The 23,661-nt window shown below is 45.3% G+C and overlaps 1 non-coding gene across 1 annotated transcript; it reads left to right on the top strand.

Annotated features, from left to right (window-relative positions):
* Positions 1–561: 561 nt before the first annotated feature.
* TRNAN-GUU (transfer RNA asparagine (anticodon GUU)) lies at positions 562–635 on the top strand. Its single transcript has one exon. It is a non-coding gene; the product is annotated as a tRNA-Asn (tRNA).
* Positions 636–23,661: the final 23,026 nt, after the last annotated feature.

Genomic DNA, 23,661 nt, shown 5'->3' with positions numbered 1-23,661 from the left:
AGCCGTAGGTACAGATTTACTGTAAGGTAATGTGGGAAGCGGATTTCGATAAATTGAAATAGGAACGTTAGCTTGTCTTCACTGCTGTTTTCAGTCGCTTAGAAAGGTAAATATAATTTACCTACTACGTACGTGCAGAGGGATGCTGCCTCCCTTGAAATTACCTTTTAAATATATTATTGGGGTGATTTTGCAACGGTATTTGGGAATTACATTTTGGCTTGCGTGTGTAATGGGTGAATTAGCAACAGCCAAGAAGCAGCTGCTTTAACTCTGAGTTGTGAATTTATTCCCCAGAAAAAGGATGCCGCTGTGAACAATGATTTGGGGAATTAGTCTTTCATATTGGCTGGAAGAAAGCAAGCCGCCCTTTTCGCTGTTTTCTCGGTCCTCTTTTCGCATTTCGCGAGGCTCGTGATTCAGGAGCCGGGTTTGTACGCGCGGTTTGGGCGCGTGGCGGCCCGCGGGTCACCAGGACGGAGGCGAGGGGGCGGCGAGGCGCGCGGCCGGCCACGGCGCCGCGGCACATCAGTCGCGCCGCGACAACTGCCCCTAGTGGGAGTCTCTGTGGCGCAATCGGTTAGCGCGTTCGGCTGTTAACCGAAAGGTTGGTGGTTCGAGCCCACCCAGGGACGGCTTCCCCTTTTGGCTCGCCCGCTTCCCCTGCAGCCGGCCGTCGTTTTGTGCGTGTGCGCCGGGGGAGGATGTGAGATTAGCGCCGGCGGCCGGGCAGGCGCCGCGTGTTTCTGGGCAGGGGGGCCCCCGGCGGGGAGCGCGGCCGCTGCAGCTCCCTCCCGCGCTGCGCGCTGCCAGCGAAGGGCTTCGCTGCTCGCGGCGCCCCTGCGCCTGTGGGGCGAGGTGGCTCCCGGCCTGCGCCGTGGGGTCGTGTCCCGCCCCTGCCGCCCGCGGGAGGGGTGCGGGGACCCCCCCACCCCGAGCCCCTGTCATCATCCCCAGTTCCCGCAGCCCGGCTCCTCCGAGGGCCGCAGCCGGCGGGCGAGAAGGGGCTGCCTCCGCCGTGGGGCGGGCAGCCGGGCAGTGGCTGCCGCGGCCGGCTCCGTCCTGAGGCTGGCGGGGACGAGAGTCTCCGGGAGTTCCTTTACGCCGTGCTCCCGCGAGGGAGGGCGCAAAGGCAAATACCTTCCCCGAGCTGCATGATGACCGTCAGCGACGGCGCCGAGCGATCGGGGTTGGCTTCGGGAGGCACCACCGCGTTTACGGCTCGCCGGTGCCCGAGCTATCCATCGCCATCGGACGAGCCGGCCTGGAGCCGGGGCGGGGGGGCGAAATGCCGCTCGCGAGAAGGATCGTTACAATTCCTGTCGTGTGCGGCTACCGCCGGCGCGCGGTACCGCACAGGTCCGCGCCCACGCGCGGCAGTCCCGTCCCTCCCCGGTGGAGGAGGGCAGCGCCGTTTGGCTCCCCAGCCCTCACGGCCGGCGCCCGAACCGCCGGGCAGGAACGGCGCCGGGCAGGAGCGAGCCGGCCGCCGGGCTACCCCCCCCCGCCCCCCGCGCCGCCGGGGCCCGGCGGGCAAGACGGCGCCCCCCCCGCGCCCGCCCGGTGCCCCCGGTGCCCCGCGGGTCCCTCTCCCGCCCGGGGCGGGCGGTGCGTGCAGGCCCGGTTCCTGCTGGCAGGCAGCGCCGCCTCTGCGGGCTCGCCCTGCCCGCACGAAGCCGCTTTGCATAAATGAATGTTAAAAGCAATTACGTTGGGAGCTTCGCCTAAACGTATCAATTAGAAGTTGGCACCTTCGCCGTGCCTGAGCCCCTGAGCCGGTTCCAGCGAGCGCCGCGGTCGTGTGAAATACGGCTGCCTTCCAGACCGACTTCTGCCAACTCTGCGAGGATCTCTTTACAGTTTATAGAAAACAGCGTTCGTACTAAAAATGCCCCCTTCCCCAGTGAAGCTGCATTTCACAGATCTTTCTTTGCAACTCGCCTGTTTTGAATAAAGGATATAGCCCTCTTAAAGGTCAGGCTATGCCATTGATTTACCACTGATGACAAGATACGGCCCTCACTAGCTAAGATATGGGAGAAAAGACATGTATTTGGAAACACCGAAGAATCTTTTGAAAGTAATAAACCCTAAATCGTTGGTGTGCCGGAGCTGCAGCAGTTCGTTGGCATTTTTTTTTCCTGTCACCCGCATCTTGTACATTTCGGTAAAACGTTTGGAAAAACCGGCAGCCGTGTGCTTAGCACCAGGGTAGGTGCAGCTTGCTGCAGGACCCACCTATTATCGTTAGCAACACTTAACCCATAAATACCTCCTACCGATCAGCGGAATTTTATTTTAACTGGAGTCATTTAGATAAATCCCCTTCTTGATATTTCCATGTTGTTTGCAGCGGAAGGATGAATTCAGCCCGGTAGCACTGCCTTCGCTGCAGCCAGCAAAGCCTCACAGGGGACAGAAATTTTAAAATCTGCATTAGTCTGTGCTTGGATTGCCTCGCTACCAGGCAGACATCAAGAGCTTCCAGGAATCAACAACAACAAGAGAAAATTGATCATGTCAGTGTAAAGCAGCAATGGCTGGAAAGGCACTAACAATTTAGGAGCTAAAATTCGCCGAACTGATACTTCAGGAGAAAGGACAAGCGTTTCTGGTCCCATAAAGCAGGTCTTGCTGTCCTTAGCAAGTCACAGATGCGTTTTATAGAGGCGATTATTGCTGACCACGAGGTTTGTTAACGCTCCTTCCAGCGGTCGCACGTTGGTGTGCGAACGTGCACCATCAAACCTGTTAAAATGGATGCGGTACGTGAGCATCCACGCCGTGTTCCTGAGGTACGTCTGCGGGAGGAGGCTCTTTCAGATGCACACCATGGGCTCAGTAATGTAAAGCGACGTTTAGGCAGTGCTTGATAAACTCATTTCGTGGAAGTGGAAAGCTCGTGCATGGAAAGCGCCTCGTCCCATCTGCTCGCTGACTAATTACAATTACGGTTGTGGAAAACGGGAAACCTGATACATTTTGGGGAGAAGACAGGGAATCGAAGCTCTCTCTGTATGAAGCGCGGTTTTTTTTTTAGAGGTCAGTGAGGCTTTCAGTTCTCAGCCCTGAAAAAAAGCTTCCCATAGCTGTGTGATGCACCCCGATAAACCGCCCGATTCTGACGTTAATCCATGTATCTATATGCGGTTTAGCATAAACGCTGTTCTAAGGATAATAAGGGGCTGCACCATCTGATACTTTTAGGGAGAGGACTTGACGCGTTCAGCGTGACCTCCAACAAACACCGAGGGCAACCGCAGCGTTAGTATTTCTAACCGGCACTCCGACCGATTGCTAACGCAGCTGGGGAAGAGTCGCCCTCGAAACGCCCGAGCGAGCCCGGGACGGGAGGACGGCCAGCGGAGGACGACCCGGCATTTCTGCGCCCGCCGCCACCACCGCCTGCACAAGCCCCAACAACCCGCAACGCGCCGCGGCTCTTTGTTCCCGCGGCGGCCGGACGGGGACGCGGGGCTGAGGGCAGCCCGCTGCCTCGGGCCGGGCAGCCGCCGGTGCAGCTGCAGGCAGAGGGCACGGCTCTGCCGCCGTTCCCCGCCGGCCCCGCGGGCTGCGAGCGCCCGGGGAGGGGGCTCCGCACCTCGGCGGGCGGAGCCGCCGCGGGCCTCCCGCCCGCCCCCGCCCGCTGCCCGGCGCGGCGGGATGGAGGGCCCGTGGGAGAGCCCGGCGCTCCCCGTGGGTGCGGGGCCCCCTCCCGCCGCGCTCGGCGGAGCGGTGGGGGAGGGGAGGGCACGGCTGCCCGCACCGCTGGCGCCCCCCGGCCCGAGCCGACCCCCGCCTTTTCTCCGGGGAGGTGGGGGGACGGGGACACGCGGGGACAAAAGAATACTCTGCCCCCGCCACGGGAAGCCCCGGGGGAGAGGTCGGCTGTGCGTGGGAGCCGGGGGGGGGCGGGGGAGGGGGGAGATCCGGGCCGCCCCCTCCCCTCCCCGCCGCCTCCTGCCGGCGGGCGGGGCGGCGGCGCCCCCGGGGCCGCGCGGAGCCGGGACCCCCCCGCCGCCGCCGCCGCCGCCGCCGCCGCCGGCGGCAGCGGAGCCGCGGCCCTCGCCGCCCCGCCCGGCCCTCGCGGCGCCGCCGTTGGCCGCCCCGCCCCGCAGCTGCTCAGCAGCAGCCCGGGAGGGGACGGCGGGGGCCCCCGCGGAAGTCCAGGTGCGGGGCGCCGGCCCCCGCCGAGCCGCCGCGCTGCCCCCGGCCCTGCCTGCCCCGGCGGGCGGGGGCGGGCGGGGGCGAGCGGGGCGGTGGCGGAGGGCCCCGCCGCGCCGCCGGGGGTGTCCCGCGCGGGGGGGGGGCGGCCCCGCTCCGGCGGCGGCGGCGGCGGCGGCGGCGACGCATCCTCCTCGCCCGGCGAGTCGCGGTGCGGGAGAGGCATCCGGCCGGACCGGCGTCCGGAGGGCCGCGTCGGGGTCCGGGCTGGAAACGGGGGCAGTTTTTAAGCAACCCCCTTTGAAGTTTCGCCAGTCTGGAGTGACTTGGGAGGCAGGGGCGGTGGGGAAGGAAATAGCCGCAGCCTGAATGAAAGACGGGGACCCGGAATACGTGGAACGCGAAAAACTGTAGAGCTCGCAGAAAGGGTGCAGAAAACAGCCATCTTGAATATTTTAATCTCTGGCAAGTGTTTCTTTGGAACAAAATGGATGTTGGAGGGAAACAGCATAGTTAACATTACTGTAGCCTTCCATTTCTAACACCATCCCTCTCGCAGAATTCAGCTGGCACGAAGCAATGAAACTGGAAGGAACGCCACAGCCTTTCATCTCCGTACAATGGCAATAAATAATCATAATCTGAATACCGTGGTCTGGAAATTTAGTACCTCTCTAAGTGATGGTGCTTTTTTCGCCCACGATTTATATTGATTTGTGTGCATCGATATAAGTCACATGTAATGCTGCAAAACCACTTCTAGAGCTCGTGCAGCATCAACAAACAACTGGTCTGTATTCACCCCGAACCCATTTGTAAAGATTTTTTATTTTTAATGATACCGTACATTGTTACTGTCACCGAAGTCAAAGGGGGTATTCCTACCGATTACCCTGGAAATTGGATCAGGCCTTGGGTTCAGAGTTTGTTGTGTATTCATGATATGAACCAATTATTCTAAGGATTCATTGTTTGGCCATAAAAATCACTCTAGGCTGAAATTAGGCTTAGAAAGTCCCCAGGATTTTTTCCACTTCTACTAAAATGGATTAACAGCTGTCTTTATTTTTTCTCCCCCCACCCCCCCCAACTGGTAGTGAAAACAAATACAACATGCTCATTTCAGATGCTGTTTGTTTTCATATAACTGTAAAATAGCTTTCCCTTTTTTACTAAGAATTGTAAGGCTATTAATGCTGGTTAGGCCTTCCCAAATTTTAAAAATAAATTATTTGTTTAGAAAAAGGAACGACCGACTGAAGGGGGGTGTGTGGTGAGGGCAGAGACAATAAGTCAGTGGTTCAGCTACACAGGCCCAGAAAGTCTCCTTCCCTGGGATTATTTATTTATTTCCTCGTTGCTGTTTGCTTACTTTGGAGCTACTCCTTTGCAGATAAGCTCAGCAGAAACAACGTGCTTAAAAAAGCCAAAGACAGCTAATAAAAATAATGCAGGGATGGCTGGAGAGCATTTGCCTGAAGATTAAAGAATAGGATTGCAAGGCAGAACTGCTTGATTTTATCCACTTACTGATTTCTTGAATGTCAATTTGGGCAGCATTTCTAATCCTAATTGCTAAGGATAAGGTTCCTGTCAAGAACTTTATTGTTCTTATTCAAGTTTCTAATTTTTCAAGGAAATTTTGAGGTACTGCATATGCAGTTCCTGATTATTTCAGTACCTTGCTACAGCTTTACTTTCCGTGTCTGAACATTTTTGCTTTAATTTCTCAGTGCCATACTTTGCCCCATGGACTGATACATTGAAATATATTTAGCATCTGTTTCATAGGCATCCTGATGTTTGTACAGCATTTCTTGAGACTATCTGGAGCAAAAGGCACTATGAAGTCAAGCAGCTTCCTGGTAATTTTTTACAATTGGAGCATGTAGGAATCTCAAAAGAGTAGTATTTGTGAAAGGCGGAGTGAGCAAAATTATTAAAATGCAAATGACAAGCTCCATCAGAGGCTAAAATTACAAACTTGTGTTTGTGAGAAAAAAATGCGTAGACTAGAAACAATAACCTAGAAAAGCAGGCGCTGGCTTCTTAATGGGCAGGTCTTATTCTAAAAATGAAAGCAACACTCAGCTCAAATTGTTAGTGTTATCTAAGAAACAGGAAGATTTCAACTAGATTGAATAATACTGGGAATTTGGGGACTGTTCTGGGCCCAGAGACGAAAGCCGTATCAAATTTGTTGAAAGTTTAAGGAACTGTATTTCAATGTCATGAAACTCTGATTTATGTGGGAAAGGTACGTAAGGTTCCAGGGAGGAAACAGGGTGCGAAGAAGGACTAAGGAGACATACCTCTGTATTTCGTCCATCAAATGTGAAGGACAAAGAAATTTTGTAGAAATAAATAGAAGAAGTAAATGAATTTAACTTACCAAGCAGGTAAGTTAAAAGATGTCTTTTTAATGGTGACTCAGAATATATATTTTGCCTGAAAAAAATGTATTCACAGGAAAAGAAATAACAGTATAATATTTTTTCCTATGAAGAATAAAGCTTTTATTCATAAAGTTCATTTGCCCTAATATACCTAAAGCATTGTTACATGAGATGGGCTCAGACTTTTTTTTTTCTGTTAAGTATTATATTCCTTTGTCATCATCATAGCTTTGGTGACAAAACCTGAGAGCTAGATTGCCCCTTAGTAGGTAAACAGGCAGGGAAAGGTGTGGGGTTACTTCTATCCACACCTTGCAGAAGGGCAAGGAATATCTGGGAACTTCCAAATAATCAAGGCCAAAGGGACTGATGATTTTATATTTTACTCTGAATGGACAGGATATTCTGGTTATTTTGTTTTCTTTTTGGGTCATTGCCACACCAGACTCTGCAAACAACTATTAAGTGCTTATTAGAGTAGTGCATATATTGGTGAGGAATAATTGGTTTAACAAGCTGAGTGTTGTTTGTAAATATATCTGTTTAAAAACCAGTGCAGTTAAATCCGTTGTACTGTTTAAAAGAGGATTGTAAAGTGGTGCAGTAAAATGGCAGAAGAACTGGAGTGATCAGTTTTGGTCTCCTTTTCTTTTTACAGATTCCCTGCAAACATTTCTGCTTTTCTTAGATGGACGTGTTGTTCAGATCACTTCTCTAAATATTTCTTCTTCTATAGCTTGACTGAGACAAGTCACTGCTATTCAAAATTCAGATCTTCAGTTTTATTTGAGGACATACTTTATCTGACATTGTTTTTTTCTTGGCTGATATAAATATTCTGAAACTCAAAAATTAGCTTTGCAGATACCCTCCATAATTTGCTTAGCCTCAGCGGAGTGAAAGTGATACAGAAAAGGTCTGTGCCATTACACACACTGTGCTTGGTACTTTTGGGCCTCACAGGGTTGCCGGCCCTGAGGTACTTCCAGTATAAATGAGAGATAAAACTCATAATTAATGATGTGCAAAGTTCTGAGTTTAGACAAATATTTGCAAAAATGTTTTATTCATTTGCCTTTAGTATTCAGTAATGGATTCTGGGTTTGACCGAGTCTAAGTTAAAATAAAGAAAGAAAGAAAGAAGGAAAAAAAAAGTACTTTTCTTCTTTTGTTTTCATTTGGGCAGTGCTGATCTCATCAAGCAGAAGGTGGAGCTTCCCCAGAGCCATCAGGCACAGGAGCAGTGGTGCCTGTCCTTGACTTCTCCAGCATGAATAGTTCATTCCCAGCTTGTAACTTGTTCCGTTATATCATGTTGTTCAGAGCTTAAAAAACAAGGATCTTCTGTATGCCTAACCTAAAGTATTTCCTTTTTTCAGTCCTAAGATCCAGTGCTTGTTTTTACTGCTGTCACACACTTTTAAAATCACAGATATGCTGGCTGGAAAGGTAATAATTAGGAGTTTATTGTGGAAGGAAGATAAGATTAGCTGCAGTAAAGATTTATTATTAGAAAATGAATAGCCTCGTTTTCAAGATTTAAGAGACTTGTACAAATTACCTGCTGGACGGTTCTTTAGTTTCCAGTTCACATTAGTGCCGAAAGAACCATTTGGGGCCTATTACCCAGCTTTTGGAAAGTTTTCCGGTAGTGGAAAAAATTGTAAGCGTTTTGGAAATGAGGACTCATCTGGCTAGTAGATGTTCATAAAAATCTTAATGACTTCAGCAGCCTGAGGCTGTTGGGGCTGGGCTGGGCTGGGCTGGGCTTGGATGGAAACTACTGGACTGGCTTACTGGAGGATCCTCTCCCTGTGCATGTGGTGGTGATAAGGGAAGGGAAAGGGCTGGAAGCAGGCTTTGAAATCTTTGAGTATATCTGTGGCTGGGCCGACACCATCTATTTTAGAGATGATTCTGTATTATAAATTGCATGAAAAAAAAAGAGTAGCTCTAATGCATAGGACAGTTTGGGAGCTTGTGCATAAGACTCTTTGGGTTTTCCTACAACAGCAGTTTACAATTTTATACATGCCATTTTAGTGCTATAGTTTACAGCTTTACATAAAGAGTATATTCCTCTGAACGGAAAGTGTTTTCAATTTAGTTTGTGTTGCTTTGGAGGGCTTTTTAAGCTAAAATCACAATGTATTTGACTTAAAACGGTGACACTGCTATGTACAGAAAAGCTGCTTTACAGCATTTCTAGAGGCTTTTACATACTTCAGTAATTTTACTGTTACTCAGACATCTGTGTGCTTTTAACTCAAAGGCGATGCCGTTGATCTCAGGGGTAACTCAACTTTGGTGGTAATATGCAAGGGAGATATCTGAGTTATGGTCAGTTTGACGGTTGGCTTGAAAAGTAGAATGATACAAAAATAATATTAATTCATTAAAAAAACCAAACACCTTCATAATCTGTTCTAGGCTGGCCTATGTAATATACTGAGCGCATGATGCTGCAGTCGGGCCAGTGGGTGCTATTGGCCATTGGGGATTACCTCTGAAATCCATGCTGATTTTCACTGAACGTATTTAAATCTGTTTCTCTGTGAGAAAATGTAGGGGATGTTGCCTTAGTCTCATGGGGCTGAATGGGCTGGCCCTGAAGGTGAGGAGTACTGTGATGGTCCCGCTAGGAAAAAAAGGTGTGATTTAGAAAAACATAGCAGATCATCATTCTCCCCAGGAAAAATTCTTTTGTCGCTCAGCCATGAGGGTACGGTCCGGTACAGCAGCCTGCTGCTCTGCCAGCATTTGGGGCATTCCTTTACCAACGTACTGAAACCCCACTATTGAAGCCGAGTACCAGCGAGAGGCTGTGAAGCTCTGTGTGTCCTGGGAAGACCTGGAAGGTGAGCTGCTGCAGCATGAAGCAGCGCTATGGCGTTGATGAGAGCACTGAAGCAGGACGTTCTTTGTTACCCTTACCTTTTGGGAGGTACAGGGCCAATGAACGTGCCACCAAATAAGACTTTTTTCTTTAACTATTATTGGTTATGTGTTGAATCCTATTACCTCTCTCTCTAACTTTGCTAGGATTCCTCTTGGCAGACAAGCAGGTTTTGGCTGTGCCATTACTAACCTGCAGAGGAACAACAGATTTTTGCAACAATATACCAGTCTCTTAGACATCCATAAGGGATTGTTTCCAGGGTTTGATATTTTGGATACTCTGCTGATTTAGATAGTCATTCAAAGTGTTCTCCTCAGCCCTTCTGGAGTATGGATCTAGGTGTTGTCTTTCTTTAGAAAGGTCTTCCAGTGTCTTTGAAGGCATACGCAGCAATACGAGAGGGTAAGGATAGGTGAGCAGACAGCAGCTGGGGCAGCAGAGGCTCCCGTGGCTCTTCCCAGAGACCCCGAGCAGCTGCCGAAGCTCCAGCCCCACCAGACCCAGGCAGTCACAGCTCTCAGAGGCAAAACCTGTCCAGCCCAAAGCCCTCAGTGCCCAGGGTTCAGGAGTCCAAAGAAGAAAGGAACCTGTCTGCTTTTGTGGCACTGGCTCAGTCAGCACCACATTCAGGCTCTTCACCTGTGGGCATATGAAAGTAAATTTCCCTGTCCTCGCTGTGATCCTGTTTCCTTCCTTTTTCTTGGCGTGGGTCAGATGCTGCATCCATCCATCCACCCATCCACCCACCCATCCATCCATCCCCACTGCTCCTGCAGCCGGCTACGCCGCTGGCTTAGCTCCTCTGGAGCAGCAGTCCCTGTTGGGCAGCGACACGAGCGCTGTCTGCGCAAGATGAATTTTCTCACTCGCTTTCTCTCTCCTTCTCTCTTAATTTCGTCTTAGCCTCTCTGCTGGCTTTTTTTGCTTCTGAGATCACTCCCTCCCTTTGGTTGCTTCCCCCCCATCTCTCTCTCCCCGCCTTGCCTTTCTTTCTTTCATTTTTCTCATTTCTCGTATTCTCCCTTCACTTATTTTTCTCTCTATTATCTTTCCTGTCCTCCTCTGCATTCTTTCAATCCCAGCAGGGCTCGCGCATACAAATTGACCCCCTCCCAGCCAGTAATGTGATCGAAGCTCTTTGTGGCTCCTACTATCTCTATGGTAACTATCAGGGGGGTCTCGAGAGTGGTGGTAGACCCAACGCACCAGCCCATGTACTGTTGTTCTTGCCAGCGTTACGTGCTGACCACATGGGCCTGACTGCTCATTTACAACTACTACTTATTTAAAAAAAATATTGATACCTTAAAGTGCTTAAGTGGGGAAAACAAACTGCACGCTTGAGCGCAAATAGTTGTTGGGTTCTCAGGGTTTTGGAAGATGGTTTCTGTGTTCAGAGCTGCTTTACTTGGCAGATCTGTTGTTGTTTTCTAGTGGTTGTGGAGCAGCGTGTTGGCTGTTTCACGTACTCTGGAAACGGGTTAGGCTGCAAAAATGAGTATCCGCCTTGTGAGGGTGGCCAGTGGCAGTGCAGTGGCGGTGGCTGTAACCACCAGCACAGGCTGAGAAAGTGTGTAAGAGGGGTTTGCATGTTGTAAATGTTGTGAACTCTTGTTTTTCCCCATGCTAGCCAGCCTACCGCAAACTCCCAGGTGGCTGCTGTAATGCAGGTATTAAAAACAAAGTTGTAGGCAAGCGTTGGGTTGATAATAGATCTACTTGGCCACGCTTGGGATTTGTGCAAACATGGAACGACCATAGGATCTGACAGAAGGAACCACTGAAAAACCTGTGGTGTGGACAGAAGAAATGGACATGGTCCCTTTTGGCTATAAGGCTTTCCTCAAAGAGCCAGTGATGCCAGTGGGAATGTGGGGAACCGGGGACACTTAGTGAAATCTAAGGCTGTCTATATTATACCAGATCCATTTGCTCAAGAGAGAAGAAACTAGCCCTAGAACTTCTGAAGAGCTTAAATTAGTAGTATAAAATTAATTTGATTCAAATGCTTGTGGTAATTATAATTTATGCAGTACATATGATACTAAAAATGTAATTCCTGTCAGGACGGTACTCCAAATATTGTTCTGTTCTGTTAAATTCTTCAAAACCACTGGGATTTTTGGTTGGGGGGGGGGGTTCCCCCCCCCCAAGTGATTCAATTTGTAATATCTGTTACTTCCATTAGTGGCATCAGCTTATAAGCAGGAATAATTAAGATCTTTGAGAAATTTTTGCAAGATTTGCCTGGCTTTTAAAAATAAATTCTCTTTCATTTCTCATATAGCTTTGTAGAAATTTCTGAACTTGAAAAAAAGTCAACTGCCCTTATTATATCCTGACATTACATATTCTCACATCACTTAAGATATGCAATGTCCATCAGTTAACTACAGTTCACCAGCCTTTCTGCTACATGGAAATGCACTGCAAAACCAACACCATGCTATTTGATTCCCTACAACCCTCAAACAGTAACACTGCAGTGTTGCCATTGAAATCATCATTTTGGTCAAAGCCTTGAAAAGAATAAACTTCAGGAGATGATTATTAGATTTTTCAGCTGGCTGCATAATCTATATTCACAACTTTATTAATCATTTAGTCCACTTAACTGTGTATCGATTGTGAGTTTTACATCTACCTGCCTGTGGATAAATCAACATCTATAAACTGCCCTTTTGGGTGAAATGCAGTCAGCAGTGAAATGGTTAACACTGTGGGCATTTAAGTGGTCATAATTAACAGTCCATTAAGATGAATGGAGAAAGTTCGCACTTAGCGATGCTATTGTTTAATTCTGTCTGTTTACAGACTCAAGAGGACAACAGTGCAGGGCTTGACATTGGCCAGGGTTTGCACTAGGGAAGTTAGGAATCACATTTTTAAATAAATTATAACCTTAGATTAAAAAAAAAAAAAAAAGAAAAAAAATCCTTGGGGAAACACATTTCCTGCTTTGGGGGATTCCTGTTGTCCCGGTTCACTCTCTTGAATAAGTGGGATAAGTGGGTAAGCAAAACTACCATTTTGCTTTCCACTGAAAAGTCCACCAAAACAAATCCCTCACTATATTTAATCCCCTTCCCGTTTCACAACAGTTTATGTAAGCAATGAATTTTGCAGCTGGTTACTAATAGGGATGCAGGAGGAGCTCAGCTCTACTAACCTGTAAAGGTTCTCCTGGTTCTGACGGGTGACTGCTCTTTTGCAGTGTTTAACATTTTGTATAAAATCCCGCTATTAGTATCATCAACGTTCAGCATTAAAAATATGAAACAAGAGAGAAACCCAACGTAACAGCCTAGAAAATCTCTGCTGCCAAAAAACTTGGTTTTATTTGCCTTTTGCATCCCTAAGATTTTACAAAAATACTTTTTCAACCTTTTCTCCTGTGAGGTTGGAAATTTGTTAAAAGCAAGCTGAATTTTTCATGTAATCTGTTCATTCTGAGCTCTGAAGCTTTAAAAAAATTAATAACAAGACCACAGCTATACCAAGACTCACAACAAAATCCTGGGGGTTGCTAACACTACGCTGCTGAAGAATGCAGCTTTCCCCGCAAGCCTGAAGTCAGAGCTCTCAGGAGAGCTGGGACGGGCCCGGGTGGGGAATTCACTGTTGGAACAAGAACTGTTTTAGCCAAAGTGCAGTAGTGAAACTGCTAGGGAAGCCTATCATTTCAAAGTAATACACAGTTCTTTTTAAAAGGTCTCTAGTTTATTGGTACAATTTTTTCCTTGTAAACGATTGTGAGTGTAATTAATTATAGGCAATAAATTGTAAGTGCATTTCATAGCTCCTGTATGTCTAGCTATATGACAGCGCTCAGAAATGCGGTCATTAAACATACTGAAGAGCAAGAGAATAAGCAGTTATTTTCACTAGATTTTATTCTTTATTTTGGTATCAGAGCACCTGAAAACAATATGACAAATATCAACATTTCTATGAAAATGTTTTAATTACAAATTTGAACATAAATTAGTGATAAATTTTTGCAGATACAGTCTTGGTCTTAAGGACAGGAATGTTTGCTAAAAGATAACCTCAAAATACAATCATAGAATTATGTTACTTGTTCTCATTAGAAACAACATATTCATGAATGAATATGGTTTTGCATGCTGTCTACAGTTTGGACTTCTTGTGCTTTTAACTGTAACTTTGAAATTTAAAAATATAATGCTTTTTTTAAAATTAATGTTGATGTTTTGATAAGAACTCTCAATGTTAATTTTAGCAAGCATGTGCTTGGTTAAATTTAAATCGGGCCATAATACCTTACACTTATTAACATAAAAAATGCACCTGAAAGATCCAGAATGATTCCTGGAGATACTTTGTAGAAAATCTCTTTTTATCATGTTTTCCTGGCAAATCAGATTTATAGAAAGGTAAATTGCATCGTTATAAAATAAAGTGTTTAAAATTAGTCGAGTCCTGCACCATGCCGGTGTGGCATTTGTTTTTTAAGATTTCTGTTTCCCACTCTTTACTTGTTTCAGTAATATGTAATCTTTGCATACAGGCACCTTGGTCAGCAGCTTGAGGGCTGAATGCAATATGAATACTTTTTTTTTCTCTTAAAAAAAAGGCACATTTTACCCCTCTACTTACCTGATACTCCCTTCTTTGGTGATTCTTGATTTCTGTCATTGCTTTCATTCACCTTTAATTGCAATCGCTGCCAGTTTTTCTGACAAGCTCTATATGCTTTTTCCTTCTCCTTGATTTGCACGGTACGTGGCCACAAATCCTTTGCCATCCCCAGAACATAAGCCATTGGTTTCCACAGATTAGGAGCTGACTGGTTTCAGAATGTTCAGTGAAGGCTCTTCCTAAGAAGTAAAACCATACCGTTTCTTTGTTCCAGCTTTAAAGAACCTGCCACGATAACACCAGCCTTTAAATGATGATGTCAAAATGTCAGAGAGGAAAGTGGCCTTATGTGAGGTCATGAGTGTCACTGATGCAGAAAGCAACTGGCCTTGAAAGTCAACTGCGGATGAGAGGTGGACAACTGCTTGCGTCGTCCTTGTAGGAATGAGAGAAATAATAATGCTGGGCTAAAAAGGTTGCAGTCAGATTCCAGTGACTAGTCAAATCTAACTTTACAATTTAAAACAATGGGATTTTACTAAATTCCTTGGGTAACTATTCTACAAGCCTTTAAACACAGTGCCTAAAGTCAAGAAAAAACTAGTATGCGTTCTGGTGAATTTTGGAACAGGTTCAAAAAGTGAGTGTTTGTGAGAATGGTGTAATATATTTATTCTGGATACAGGATCTGCAGGTTTCCTTCTTTTTTTTTTTTTTTTTAAACTAAGGTTAAACATCCCTCCTTAGGACTCTTTTATGTCTAGCCCCGCACACTTCTTCAAATGAAAGGAAGAAGGAGAATTTGCAAGTCTCGCCCTTGTATAGGACTCAAACTTACTTAAGCTGGAGAGTTATGCATACATGGCACAGAGTCGTGGATCTTGATTTATATCAAGACTGTCGTGATATTTCTGAATGATGTGGATTTTGTATATCCTGCACATTTTACAAATGCTGCTGTATATGCAGTTAGACTTACCCAGCTTGATGGGATTGTATCAGACTAATTCTTCTGGTCTATTAGTGTCTGGTGCAGGTTTGCCTAAAAGAGACAGGGTGGTTTTTGCAGAATACAGACAACAACTATTGAAAAACCAAGTGGCTGTTAGGGTGTGCTACTGAAGACAGAAAACTGCTAGAAAGGAACAGTGCTTTCAGAGACTAAGCATTTTCTCTGATGTGTGTAATGACTGACAAGTGATCGCTGATCCCGAGTGCTTGGATGTGGGTCTGGGAAATCTCATCCTGGCTGTTGTTACAGGCAGGACTGTATGGGTGGATGGCACTTTGCCCTTTGAGCCAGCCGCTCATCGGCATCTGCACTCCCTACGCACGGACTCCTACCAGCAGCAGCAAATGATGCTAAATGATACCGATACCGTTTCAAGAAATTGCAGAGGGTTTTTTAAAGAATTATAATAATATTTAGTAACAATATGAAGGTACTAGAGACCAGCATGTTTTCTGTATGTTGGATATGAAATTTCCAACCGTTCACTTTACTGTGTGCTACCTAGGAAAGCTTTTCTGAAAGTCAGTTTAAGGCACTGAGATAATTCTAATGCATAAATGGGTTTTGCTAGTATCTGAGTATCTGTTGTAGTAAAAAATGAATCACTGTTTGCTTTCAAGACCAGGCAGACAATTAACTTGGGGTTCACGTGATGGTTTTTCATTTTACTGGACATAAATTCATGTCTCACAGGTTGGTGTAGGGAGGGTTTAAACCCTCATTTTAGGTAAAATGGCCATTATTTTCTGCAAAGGACAGCCCATAGCTCCTGTAGCACCTGCTGCCTGTCTCGGGGCCATACTAGCACGTCATGTAGTTGGTTACCTCTGGTTTTGTACTATGAATTCATTCATCCAGGACTAGTGCTGAGTGTAGGTGCCTGCAGCTGCCAAGGATGTCTGTGATCCCAGTTGTCCTTCAAGGCACAGTGACGTTTCTGTGACCTTATTCAGTGAATGTAGACCACTAATTTCTCAACGAAATTATAGTAGTCACCAGAAATGGAGGCAAGACATGGCTATCTTTTTGGTGTTGAAATTTTCAATTCACTGTAGCTGTTTTTTAATAGGTTATTTTTTTTCAAACATTTTTTAAACTCTGTCTGTTCTATTCATAGAGTAAAGGAAGGAAGAAAATCAATAATTGGTCCCTGGTGAGCAGGAGCTTAATTTCAACTGAGATTTCCTTGTTTGCATGCCCAAGGTAAGAGCCATAAGAGATGCTGTTGGGAGCCAGAGAAATGGATATTGTTGGGAAGACTGTGCCCCAAAGTTTGGAGAAGCCTGGCTTGAAACTCAAGACAGACAGTTTTTCTTATGACAACTTATTTCTCTTTGTTGGTAGAAATATTGATTTTTTAAAGAAAAGCATGAGTAATGATTTCTTGTCTTGTTGAGAAAAAAATGAGTGACAATTCTGTGTCATACAATTTTTCTACATTTTTTCTGAACAGAGGAGAGAGGATGGCTTCAAACTTAGTGGCATAACTAGTTTGTGTAACTTTTGGTTTTGTAGATTGTAACCATGTGTGAGAGAAAGGCCATTTGAAATATCTGGCGACTGTAAATGTATCACCTACTCTGTGAGATTTACTGATGGGGTATTTGGATCTCTTCCTAAAACTCTTGCTATGGAAATTTTTGAGGAATTGATGCCATACTATATACTAGCTGTATGATTTGGCATGGGGCTCTCTGCTGGCAGCGCCACGAGACCGGTCCCACCTTGAAATGTTGTGATCCATGTTAGGCCTCGGTGTTTGAAAATTGTTTGTCTTTACTGGCAGATGCTGGAGGACGATCAGAGCTGCAGTTAACCTATTTACCGTTAAAGCTTACGCATGACTTAGAAAAAAACCCTAAACTTTAAACGAAAAAAGCTTTAAAAGTTATAGAACAAATGACTGAATAGAGCAAATATGGGTTTAATTAACTATAAAATTGGTTGCAAATGTTTTCAAAAACTTCTAACGTTATGGGTTGGGAAGTTGCTATTTTGGAGGCTCTCGGCAAGTGGCACAGCTCTCCGGGGAGTATGTGGGTGGTGGAAACGGAGCCAGGTCCCCCCCAGGAACGATGATGCCTCTACCAAGAAGCAGCTGAGCCCGGGACCGTGCCTGGTGCTTGCCTGCACGGAGGGGTCCAGCCCCAGCCTGATGCACCTGAGTGTGTTTTAGCTCCTGTTGCTGCTTCTGCTGCTGAGAAAATTCAAATCATTTGGTGTTTCCTCACTCTGTGGAAAATCATTTCCTTGGTGAGGAAATCATTTGGTGTTTCCTCGCACAGTCGCCCCAAACCAGGGTTACTGGCCTCAATGTGGACCATCCCTCCTGCACATCATTGAACAAAGTGCACTTGACCATCAACCTAGGGACATTGTCTCATACGAACGAGCTGTTAGCTGCCGTCCTAGAGGCGCCCTGTATGTGTGGAGTCCAGAAGAAAGCGGAGAAGGGTGAGGTGTATGAGGAAAGCCTGTGCTATCAAATGTTGCCACTGCTGACGTTTGGCAAAATCTTTTCCAAGGGGCTGGAACGAGGGACTAATTTTAAGAATTGATCTCCAGTTATTAGCTGCAACAGGAAGGGATGACATAGGAAAAGAAAAAGTGTTGGTATTTCCAGAGCAGTCAGTATTTCAGGTTAGGTTAGTTTATTACAGAGAAGCATCCAAAACTCTCAGCCAATCCTCAATGCTTAAACAGCTGAAATTGGCATATAATGAGTAGAAATATGGTGTATATTTGCCAATTTAGGCTGCAAATTTAACTTCTGATCCTTTCCAACATATCAATGAACAATATAAAAACAGTTTTTTGTGGCAGAAGCCTATGCAAACTGAGGGATTTCTTGGGCAGTTGAATGTCTACAAAATGTGTTCGCTATCTGGGGACCATTATTAAGAAGTATTTACTTTCTCTCAAAAAATTCAGCCCTTATATAGAAAAAAGCAAACCCCTCAACCCCCTCCCCCAAAACCAGTTAGGCTTTGAAAACGTTTTAATAATGCAACTGGGCAAATAATTTAAAAAATAATTTATTCAGTGTATGTAAATAATGTAATAACCATAGCTCACAAAAGTAATAATTGTTTCAATTTTTTTAACTAATATCTCTATATTTTAATTATTATCGGATAGATTAAAACATTTGATACCTGTCTTGAGTAGCTTTTGGTCAGATTTGTAGCGGCAATAATAAACTCTGTTCCAGTTCTTTGGCCCGATGAGCATACAGGCATATCATGGGAGATTTTTACACTTGTAGATTTAAAATCTCTCCCACATATGAATGTTTGTACATTATTTATTCAGCACTACTGGGTTGCAAATGCAACTGTTGCATTTTTCTTGCTGTGTGAGTCAGTAAGCTTTTCTTAGCAGTTCTGATTAATGCTTTTCCTCGTTTGTTTTCACTGGGGACAAGTCGATGTCTCATTGAGTCTCCGTGATCTTGACCCCCCTGGCACTGAGAGCTGCCAAAGCAATTTTACCCGTCGTTAGTGTGTGTCAGGGAACTCCTTGCAGCCGTGGTGATCATCAAGCAGATACCATTTTTTGTTATGGAGGTGACCATATAACCTTTTAAAACTATCAGTTTATGCTGAGCCCTTAAGGCCAGTGTGCAAATGCTGGGGGGGAGATGCTGCCCTGCAGGCACTGCTGCTGCTCACAGCTCTGCCGTCCGTCCTGAGGTACGTGGGTGAGGCCCCAATAAACAGAACGTGCGAGTACCTCACGGTCATCGTCGTTTTTCACAGCCTTCTGGTGAGGTGGCAAAGTTATTTCAGTTTTACAAGTGACAACAGAGGTACAGAGTCACTGCTGTCCAAATCCTCAAAGATACTTAAATAACTGGTTTCCATATAGGCATAAATAGGGACTTGAATCCTGGTCTGCCAGGTCCCACACAGGCTGCCAAAACGCCGGTCCAGCCCCAGTAGGGGTTGCCAGCTGCAAAGGATCACACAGTCACACGCACAAAGTTTCGGTGGAACACCACAAACCCTCGCTGTACCGTGGAGGGAACCGGCGCACGAGCTGCCCTCGGCGGGGAGGAGAGTGGGGCTGCTGCTCCAGTTAGACATCCCCTGTCTGGTGCAGGTCCTGCAGATCCTTCCCACCAGCATGAGCTCCATTTTTTTTTCTTCGTAAAAGGGGGGAAATATTTGTTTCAGGGCATAAGACTTAAGTCTCAAAGGCTACATGGGTGTTGTTAGGACCTGGTAATTTTACTGTTATTGAATAAGCTGCTGATGGGGGAAATTTCCTTGTAAGGCTAGGAGCTGCAGTTCAGAAAACTTTCACTGGCCTAACAAAGTAGAAACATTTACAGACCTCATCAGGAGTAAGTAATAACTTTAACGGAGCAGTTAATTAGTTCTGCTCTTTTCAGACAGGATCATTAGAATTTAATGAGAATTAATAATTTCATAAAGCATGGAAATATATTGCCCCAAGCAAAACACGGTAACACACATTTCACAAATAGCTATTTTAAATGAATGCGGTGACATTTTCTCATGTTGTTGGATGATCTATAGTATTTTTATGTAGTAACTCTAGGTAAAGTATATATTTGGCTCACATTATAAAGTGTGTTACTGTTCTAAGATACAAAGTCCCCATTGTTTGTGAACAGGAATATAAACCTAAATACAGCGATGTAAATTTGATTCTTTATCACTGTTGGCTTTTTTCTTGAACATTTTAAAGACAAAGCTACTGATCACCTAGAAGCATCACTGAAGAGCAGCAGAATTCCTTTGCCATGTGCTATAATATTCTCTTGTGTCAGATCCATCACACTACTTATCTGAGTAAAACAAGCACATTACCTGTTTGAGAATAAGATGTCATAAAAGAAGGACAGAAAATATTTATCAAACAAATATATTTGGAGCTATTTTAGTTTGACATCATCTGACATAATAAGTAATGTAACAAGCAACACACAAGCATTACATTTAAGGGGATTATCTTTTTATTTTTTTAGTCTAGCATTTTATGTAAATGGTTACTTACAGTTTTTGTGTCTAAACTATTGTTCATGGTATAAAAGGAGACCATTTCTCATTTGCAGATTCTGGGCTAATTTAAATTGGCCTGACTTCCAGTGACCTTCATGAGGTTGTACCAACATATGAGAGTGGAGGATGGGGCCCAAACGCTTTAATGAAGGCTTTGGAAGCCCTAGAAGAGAGGGGATGAAATTCTTTCTGGTTCAAGTGTCCAAAGCTATTGTATATGCCATAACTGGTGATAGCTCTTCTTCATGGAGTTTTTCCTTTGGTGCTTGAATATATAGGTAACATTCTTCATTGTATTCATTGCAAATCAAAATAGTTGACCAATAAAACTGAAAATATAATGGATATTATGAACTGGCTTTCTGAATGTGGCTTGGAGTTGCAGGCTAAACAAACATAGTGTAAAATGGAGGCAGCTGAAAAAAGGTGTTGATTCTGATCCCCAGTCCTTGTAGTGTGATGCAACATATGTAAGTCTAACACAGTTAAATCAGTATAAAGTTGGTGCAATGGGGCAGAGATTCAGACTTGCATATTTTCTAATCTTATGCCTGAAAGAATTATAGCCTGGATTAAACATGTCAGAGTGAGTAAGGGCCAAAGTAGAGCTCCCCTGCCACTGGGCCTAGGCTGTGGTACCCTATCATTAGAGCACTGTTTGTGGGGAGAGCTGCATTCCTCTTGCTGTACCAATACGTAGCCAAAGCACAGAAAGATCAAACTATTCAGCTTTTCATGATGGTCCAACCCATTTCATTTTTTAAAACTGCAGAGCAGTAAAATGAACCATTCTTACTTGCTGGCTCTTCTGAGCAAAAAAAAAAAAAAAGCAAGAGAAAATCCTGGCTCAAACTTCAAATACATAATATGTCTCCCATCACAGATGTGAAAGAAAATTACCCATCAGGTTTTTTTTTTTTCAGTAGAAGTTTGTATTTAAAATTAAAAATATGATCCTTACAGATTTTCAATAGTCAGGTGAAAAACTGCTAGCAATATATATATATATATTAAAAAAATACATATATAGGTTGAAACCTCTGCAGGAGTAATTGGAGTGAGCATTCCAAGTATTGGCCATCTAAATATGCAACAAACTGTATTCTAGTTATCTCCATTTTTTTTAAATTAACTTTTATAGTATTTAAGATTAAAAGATAGTTTTTCTCAGCCTCTTTTTCATTTTCCAAGCGTTCCATCTCTTACTATAAAATTGAGAGCTACTGTTCCCATATAACAGAAGGACAATCGCTTCCAGAAAGCTGGCAAATCCAAGAATATAGGAGAGGGGACAGGTGGGCACAATAGAGCAGGCAAGACAGTGTAATGGCACTGCTTGTTGTATGTGTGACTGTGAAGGGTGAGATTTGACCACTACCTGGTAATCGCTGAGTCTTGGTAATTGCTGGGCACTTGAACAGACACGTGACGTGGCAGCATTTTAAAATCCCCGGGGCCTGATGCTAGCTGTGGTACCTGTGAGCAGTGCCGGGAGCGAGAGGCCTGCCTGGATCTCCTGCTGCTTTCTCTCCTCCGCTGGATCATGAGCTGGAGGTGGCCCAGGTTCAGCCGCAATTGTCATTTTCTGTTGCTCTTCTGCAAGAATTTTCCCTTGGTCTTCCTAAGCCAGTGGGAAGGTGAGGGAAGGAGGAGAGATCATGTCTGGTACCTCAGTTTCTTCATTCCTTCCTGCTTTGGAGGGGTCGGTGCCACGAAATGACCACATGTTCCTCGTGGGAGGAGAAGCGGTGGAAAACTCCGTGCCCGCTGCCTGGCCTGGCAGGCGCAGGTAGCAGGCAGCCTTACACTGCTCCTCCGGGCTGGCCCTGCTAAGCAGATTGCCAGGGTTTTCCTTTTGAAGTCTGCCTTGCACTGGTCTCCATCTTCACAGCGGTCGGGGACGTGAAGAACAGTTGTTTTTCACTCACATAATGGGTCTTCCCTCACAATAACATGTAAAGAAAGCAAATGGAGGTAACAGCTTTTCTTTCTGGTCTAACCCAGGCCTTTTATGTTATTTTAATGTTGGTTTAGGTTTTAATTAGAGCGCAATCGGCATCAGCAGTTGTACACTTGATCATGTATCGTATGATCTAAAACCTAGCTACTTGATCCCTTAAGATGATTTGTATCTTACTGCTGTATTTTATTAAATATTGATGCCAAAGTTTTCTTTTCAGCATTTGCAAGTCCTTTTAGTCAATTAATGGTAAAATAAAAAGCTTTCAATTTGGTGAGAGCTACTGTAATTATATTTACTTTGCAGTTTCTTACCATATGTTTAAAATGTTTGTATGTTTATATTACACCTAAAAAGTTCATTAAAAGACCATTAAAGCTGCAAAGTGTAGTATTCCGAAATGAGGAAATGATGGAAGTATGTTTTCCTGCACAACTTTAAAACTCTTTAGGGAAATCAGAACTGCGTGTCAGCTGTCTGGATGCTGTGTACAGCGTGTGACGAGAGGCAGGCACCTCCAAATGGGGTATAAACAAACGCATGGGATGGTCTGGGAGCCACCTATGCTCATAAATTGGGAGTGTGAGAGACAGGGCTCCGTCTGAAATGCGAGCTCTCTCCAGAAGTGAAGCACCTGACTGCGGTAAGGATGGAGCTTCCTTCGTGTGGGGGGACCCGCCGCCTGCAATAAGCAGCTGTGCTGATCCGCGCTCCTTCCTTTCCCCAGGGGAGAGAGACAGCGGGAGAGTGTCTGAGAGAAAGGCATATTAATGGGGAAAACTCCACAGTTCCCTACTGCAGTGGAATTTCTATTTACTTCAGGGAGAGCGTAACACCCTGGCTGCTACAAGGCTGCTTATGCATTGTACATATGATTGTAACTGGATAAATGTAGGAATTGTTGGAGGAGTAGCTGCTGGACTCGAGGGCTCCTCATCTCAGGCATCACCTCCGCTGCTAGGTACAGAGATGCACTCTTGGCCACTTTCTGTGGCTCAGGGGATCTTCCCTTCTCTGCTGAACTTCAGCACACCTTCAAAATGAAGCGGTTAAATGGCCCCAAACAGATTTGCCCTGTAGATGGGAGCTAAGAGCATTTGAACTCCCTTCAGTCTGTGGAGAAGTAGCCTAAATCTGCTGTTCCTGTGCAAGTCCTCAATCAGGAAATGATTTTATAGAAGGGATTACTGCTGCTAACTGCAGGGGCATCATAAAACCAGTGATCCCTACTCCACCTCTGGAAAGAGAGGCTGGAGGTAGAGAGAGAGTTTCAGGCTGTGCTTCCCAAATGGATACAGGTACTCATGGCAGCCCCAAGGGAAGTGAGCAGCCACCGCAAGTGGTGAGATTGAGAACTGCTCATGTCCTCAGTGTACTTCTCTAGCAGAGGGCTAAGCACTGTTTGCTCTTTAATGAAAGATGAAATTCTCTTACATGTTTCAAGAGAGGCTCGGAAGGCAGGCAAGAAGCACATAAACCTAGCTGTGATTTGACCTTCACTGTTCTCCCTTTCTTTTTGTTCAGGAGGATCTTCAAATTTGTATATCCTGAAGCTTTTGCATGGTCTCGGTCTGGATCCAGGTTTGAACTCTGGGGCTACC

This window comes from Haliaeetus albicilla, chromosome 2, assembly GCF_947461875.1.
Source record: "Haliaeetus albicilla chromosome 2, bHalAlb1.1, whole genome shotgun sequence".
Lineage (NCBI taxonomy): Eukaryota > Metazoa > Chordata > Aves > Accipitriformes > Accipitridae > Haliaeetus > Haliaeetus albicilla.
Note: the sequence above shows the minus strand (reverse complement) of the source record. Positions and strands in the feature narration are given on the sequence as shown.